Below are 6711 nucleotides of genomic sequence, written 5' to 3' on the forward strand. Positions count from 1 at the left end.
TCCATTCTTACAACCAAAGCCCATCCATAACACACTACATCAGCCCCAAATCAACTCATTATAATCAATGTACTTAATCCTAAAACTTGAATTTAAACTATACTACATTCTTTAACCAAATCATAAGATTTCAACAATTCATTCACCACCATTCCAACCCAACTCTAAACCAACCATCATTAAGCTACTCTAATATCATAACAACCAAAATCATTCTAATATACAAAGTAAAGCTAGGGTTTGGAGATGATATACCTTCCTTGAAGTGGTGTGAGTAGCTAGGAAGCCTTAGGAAGCCTTGAGGAGTCTTAGGGATGCTTGGATCTTAAAGGAAAAACAAGAAAAATCAAGTTAAAAACCTTGAAATCACTATTCATTATCTTCTTCATTGATTTCTTGGAGAAGATAGAGAATGAATTGGTGGCTTAAACTCATAATATAGCCATAACTATGCATAAGGAATACTAGGGAATTATCTTACCAATTTAGGAAGTTTGAATCTTGGATTTTGAAAATTTTTCCCTTTAAAAATGTAAAATGCCGAGAGCAATGTTCTTGGTGATGAGAAATAGAATTTTTGTTTTGATGAAAATGATTTGTTTTGGCTTGGTGGATGTAGTTTTGTTTTTTTTTTGGTTAATTACCTTTTTAGCCTTGAACTTTGTGTGGTTCTAATTCAACCACACCTCCTTCCTCCCTATGTCATGCTTATGTCATGCTCATGATGTCATCCTCCCCTCTTTGTCCTCTTCTCATTGGTTGGGTGATATCATCCCCTCTAATCTCTTTGATTAACTTCCTAATTGTTTGCCTAATGACCGCTGATCTGTTATACGGTTCGCTTAACTTTCGCTTTCGTTTATCGTTTGAGGGATCATACCCGGGATCTTATTACTTAGGTTCCCTTAACCTTTCTCAATATATTATATTCCTTTTATGATCCTCTCTTATAATCCTTTAATTTAAATCCTTTTTATCCTGTTACCTTATACTCAATTCTTTCCATATCTAGTGGATTTCCGGGAAAAATCAAAGTGTTCGGAATTGGATTCTGACGATCTTTACATACACTTATATACCCTATAGAGTACCAATAAAATCTCAGAATATCCATAACAGAACCCCTACATAGTGAACAGTTTTCTTATTCAGCAATATCAGCAAAAACACTATTCATAAGGGTTACAAAGAGTTCAAAATTTTGGGGTTATTACATGGCCTCTTTCACCAAAATTGTAGCATTTGACATTTGAGTTGTCTCCTTTGTCAGACTTTCCTCCTTTGCCTTCAGTCTTTCTGAACCCTTTCTTGTCAGAACTTCCACCTTTCGTGGAAAAATTCTTACCCTTTCTGAATTTCTTGTAGGCTACCTTTGTGATACCCTTCACCATAAGAGCATACAGTTGCATCATCTCTGCATCAACATCCACTTCAGATAAATTTTCAGGTTCTGAATCATCAGCATCGGAATCTGATGACTCTGAATCAGACTATATGATAAAAGCCTTTCCTTTTGCCTTCCTAGAGACAATTGGCTTTTCTTCAATCTTTAAAGCAACTGTCTTAGACCTCTTCTTTCTTTTCTCCATCTCAAGTACATGAGTCTTGAGCATCCCATAGATTTCATCAAGAGATATATCAACAAGTTCATAGTTGTCTCTTATTGTAGTAGCTTTCAAATACCACTTTTCAGGAAGAGCTAGTAGGAATTTCATATTTGAATCTTCTGGATCATATTCCTTATCCACTAGTGACAGATCATTTAACAGCTTTATGAATCTGTCATATGTATCAGTTAGTGACTCATCAGATTTTGAGTCAAAGTGCTCATACTCCTGTGTGAGTATTGTCTTCCTGTTCTTTTTGATGGCATTGGTTCCTTGACATCTCACTTCCAATGCATCCCAGATTTCTTTTGCAGTCTTGCATCCAATCACCCTGTTTGACATGACATTGTCAAGTGCACTATGAAGCAAGTGTCTTACTTTTGCATCCTTGCCTAGTGAAGAGATATCTTCAGTGGTGAGTTCTCTCTTTTCTTTGGGAATCATCTTTTATGGCTCATTCCCAACTGTAACAGAAAGCTTTGTGGGTTTGTGTGGACCATCATAAATTCTGCCTAAATATTCTGGATCTGTAGCTTCCAGAAACATTGCCATCTTCACACTCCATACAGGGTACTCAGACACCCTGAGCATATGAACCCTGATGGTTTCATATCTACTGGTGTTTTGAATGGGTTGAACCTTTGTAGGTTCTTGAGGGTCTAGTGTTTTTGATTGATCAGACATGATTGATTGTTTGTTTGGATCTTAACTGTTTGTAAGCTTAACAGATTGGCTCTGATACCACTTGTTAGGCCTCAATGATACTATAGAAGGGGGTTGAATATAGTATCTACAATCAATTCAATTATAAATACAAGTATGTAACAGAAAACAAGTTTATTCAATATATCAAACTCTGTTATAATAGGTTTAATCTACTCTTTTAGTGATGTATGGTATCACTAAGAGCTTCTAGGGTTACTATGAATAATATTCTCGTGAATGATAACACTTATAGTGTAAACCCTAATTTGTGTTTATATAATACACAGTTACAAGATAACTACTAATTGATATGATAATGATTCTGTTTCCTAGAATACATCAATCAGAGATTATCTACTGAAGTCCTATAGCTGTCCAATTCTTCATGCATATCTTTACTTTTTTAATCCAGATCCTCTCTTGTAAATCAGCTGCTTTCCTTATCTGAAGTGTACCCGCACTTAAGTCCTGATATAAGTTCTGACGCCTTAAGTTCTGATAACTTACTGTCTTGAGCAAGTTCTGATTTCCAGTTAAGTTCTGATACTAAGTTCTGAAACTAAACAAATCAGATTAGACATGACATCAAAAATATATCTAACAATAGGGTCTCAATATAATTGGTGTCTATTCAGCTTCTATCTCTTTTATGGATGTCTGTTAGTATAGTAATTGTGCAACGAAAGTTGGCTTTTATCAGTTTCGTGTTATCTGATTAGTGTCATCACCATTGCATGCTAAGGTTGAGAACAATAAGGTTATTGAATGAAGTATTTAATGAAAGAATCCCATGTTTGTCATATATATTAATTCAGTCAATCTTACTCTCTTAGTTATAATTGTGAGTTTAATTCTTTGTTATAAACAACCTCTATTTGTTATCATCTTAGCATTAAATAATAACCATACATTATTGCTTAAGTGCATAGATTAATTAGTTAACTAAAGCCAGTCTCTATAGGAACGAACTAGAAAAGATTCTATACTACTTGCGAACTTGTATACTTGCGTGTATTAATAGCGCATGTTTAGCAACTAACAAGTTTTTGGCGCCGCTGCCGGGGACTGCAGTGTTAATTTATAGTTTATTTGCTTTCCATCAATGGTCGTTAAAGTTCATTGACTCAGACATTGTTACTTACTTGTTTCCTTGTCTTATTTCAGGTACTCTAGCAAGGGTGTATGCATACGCGTTCGCGTACTCATAAGAGAACTCTGGATAAAGCCGAGGAAAAACATGTGGTGGTTCGAAGGGAAGTTTTTGAGGAAGAAAAGAAGGTAGAAGAAGAAGAGAAAGTCGAGGAACCAGCTTTAGTAGAGATGGGTGATCAAGCAGAAAATCCTAAGGCTTTGATGGACTATTCTCAATCTAAGATCAATGACTTTCAGTCAAGCATCATCAAGCCAGCCATCAGGGCTAACACTTTTGAGATCAAGTCAAGCACGATTCAGATGATACAGAACTCAGTTCAGTTTGGGGGTTCTCCTACTGAAGACCCCAACATGCACATCAAGGATTTCATCGAGATCTGCGACACTTTCAAGTTCAATGATGTGACTGAAGATGCTATCAAGCTACGACTCTTCCCGTTCTCTCTGAGGGACAAGGCTAAGTGTTGGTTACATTCTCTACCAGCAGGGTCTATCATCACTTGGGATGATCTTGCTCAAAAGTTTCTCACTAAATTCTTCCCTATTGCGAAGACTGCTGCAATCAGGAATGCTCTTACTCAGTTTGCTCAGCAAACTGGAGAATCTCTGTGTGAGGCTTGGGATCGATATAAGGAGATGCTAAGGTAGTGCCCACACCATGGTATGCCTGATTGGATGATTATTAACTGCTTCTACAATGGATTGGGTGCTACATCTAGACGCATGCTTGATGCAGCATCAGGAGGAGCCTTGTGGGCTAAGAGCTACGATGAAGCTTATGAACTTATTGAACTGATGACTGCTAATGAGTACCAGAATCCTTCCCAGAGACTGCTATAGCTGCCCAACTTAAGGTTTTGACGATGAAGGTGGACACTTTGGCTAATTATGGGGTTAATCAAATCACTAGTGTATGTGAGCTTTGCGCTGGTTCCCATGAGACTGATCAGTGCGCAATCTCTAGTGAATCAGCTCAGTTCGTGAGCAACTTCCAGCATTCGCAAAAACCTGTGCCAGCCACTTATCATACCAGCAACCATAATCATCCTAATTTCAGTTGGAGCAACGCTCAGAATGCGGTTCAACAGCCTTATCAGCAATATACAGCTAAACAGTACAACCCCCTGGTTTTCAGCAACTGCAATATGCATCAAGACAACAACTCCAACTGCAACAAGCCAATGAAAAATCTAAATTAGATGAGTTGAAACTTATGTGCAAGAGTCAAGCCGTTTCTATCAAGACCTTGGAAAATCAAATTGGGCAAATTGCCAATGCCTTGCTTAATCATCAGCCTGGTACACTACCTAGTGACACTGAAGTGCCAGGAAAGAGGGAAGCTAAGAAGTAGGTAAAGGCAATCACTTTAAGGTCTGGAAAGGTTGCGAATCCCGAACAAACTCAAGTGTCGACTGAAGAAGCTGAGGATGAGAAAGAAGTAGAGCAGCAGGAAGTAAAAGTGGAACCAAAGAAGACTACTATTGAGCATACTCCTACTGAGGGTAATACAGGGGATATATAGATATATCCTCCACCGCCTTTTCCTAAGCGGCTGCAGAAGAAAAAGCTGGACAAGCAATTTGAGAAGTTTCTGGAGGTGTTCAAGAAACTTCACATCACCATACCTTTCACTGAGGCTCTTGAGCAGATGCCTAGTTATGCAAAGTTTATGAAAGGTATTCTCTCTCGGAAAGTGAAGCTAGATGATTTAGAGATAGTCGCTCTGACGGAGGAATGCAGTGATGTGTTGCAACAGAAGTTGCCTCCGAAGCTTAAAGATCCAGGAAGCTTCACTATTCCGTGTACTATTGGAAAAGTGTCTTTTGACAGATGCCTATGTGACTAGGGAGCTAGCATCAATCTGATGCCCTTGTCAATCTTCAAGACGTTGGACTTACCTGATCCAAAACGGACATATATGACCCTGTAATTGGCCGACCATTCTATTACATATCAGCGAGGTATTGTGGAGGATGTCTTGGTCAAGGTTGATAAACTCATCTTCCCTGCTGATTTCGTAATTCTTGATTTCGAGGAGGATAAAAAGATTCCCATAATCTTGGGAAGACCGTTCTTGGCGACTGGCTGAACCTTGATAGATGTGTAGAAGGGTGAGCTCACAATATGAGTGCTGGATCAGGATGTAACTTTTAATGTGTTCAATGCTATGAATTTTCCTACGGAAAATGAGGAATGCCTAAAAGTTGAGTTGTTTGATTATGTGGTTACTTCAGAACTTGATTAATTGCTAAGGTCTGATGCCTTAGAGAAAGCCTTATTGGGAAATTTAAATAGTAAAGATGACGAAGGTGAAGAACAATTACAGTATTTGAATGCTTCTCCCTGGAAGATGAAGATAGATATACCTTTTGAATCTCTTGGAATGGAGGAATTGAACAAAGCTCCTAAACTCCTCAAGCCATCTATTGAGGAAGCTCCCACTCTTGAGCTTAAGCCTTTACCCGAGCATTTGAGATATGCATTTTTAGGTGATGCATCTACTTTGCCTGTTATTATTACATCTGACCTTTCAAGTAGTGATGAGGAAAAGCGTCTGAGGATTCTGAGAGAGTTCAAATCGACAATTGGCTGGACTATAACAGATATAAAGGGAATCAACCCTTCTTATTGCATGCATAAAATTCTGCTAGAGGAAGGTAGCAAGCCTACGGTCGAGTAGCAAAGAAGACTTAATCCAATCATGAAGGAAGTAGTGAAGAAGGAAATTCTTAAGTGACTAGATGTAGGGATCATCTACCCTATTTCTGAAAGTTCATGGGTAAGCCCGGTTCAATGTGTGCCAAAAAAGGGTGGTATTACTGTGGTAGCAAATGAGAAGAATTAGCTTAATCCTACACGAACAGTCACTGGGTGGAGAGTTTGCATAGACTACAGGAAGCTGAACAAAGCCACTAGGAAGGATCACTTCCCTTTGCCCTTCATTGACCAGATGCTTCATAGATTGGCTGGTCATAAATATTACTGTCTTCTGGATGGCTATTCGGGTTATAATCAGATTTGTATCGCTCCAGAAGATCAGGAAAAAACTACCTTCACTTGTCCATTTGGCACTTTCGCCTTCAGACGAGTTTCATTTGGTCTGTGTGGTGCGCCAGCCACATTTTAGAGATGTATGATGGCCATCTTTTCTGATATGATTGGCCAAAATATGGAGGTGTTCATGGACGACTTCTCTGTTTTTAGAGATTCTTTTGATTAATGCTTGCAAAATCTTGGACAAGTTCTC

General features: G+C 38.4%; 1 non-coding gene across 1 annotated transcript; it reads right to left on the reverse strand.

The window, feature by feature from the left end:
* Positions 1–4022: 4022 nt before the first annotated feature.
* LOC141688084 (small nucleolar RNA R71) lies at positions 4023–4129 on the reverse strand. Its single transcript, XR_012561551.1, has one exon. It is a non-coding gene; the product is annotated as a small nucleolar RNA R71 (small nucleolar RNA).
* Between the last annotated feature and the right edge of the window lie 2582 nt (positions 4130–6711).

Source organism: Apium graveolens, chromosome 9 (assembly GCF_009905375.1).
Source record: "Apium graveolens cultivar Ventura chromosome 9, ASM990537v1, whole genome shotgun sequence".
Classification (NCBI taxonomy): domain Eukaryota; kingdom Viridiplantae; phylum Streptophyta; class Magnoliopsida; order Apiales; family Apiaceae; genus Apium; species Apium graveolens.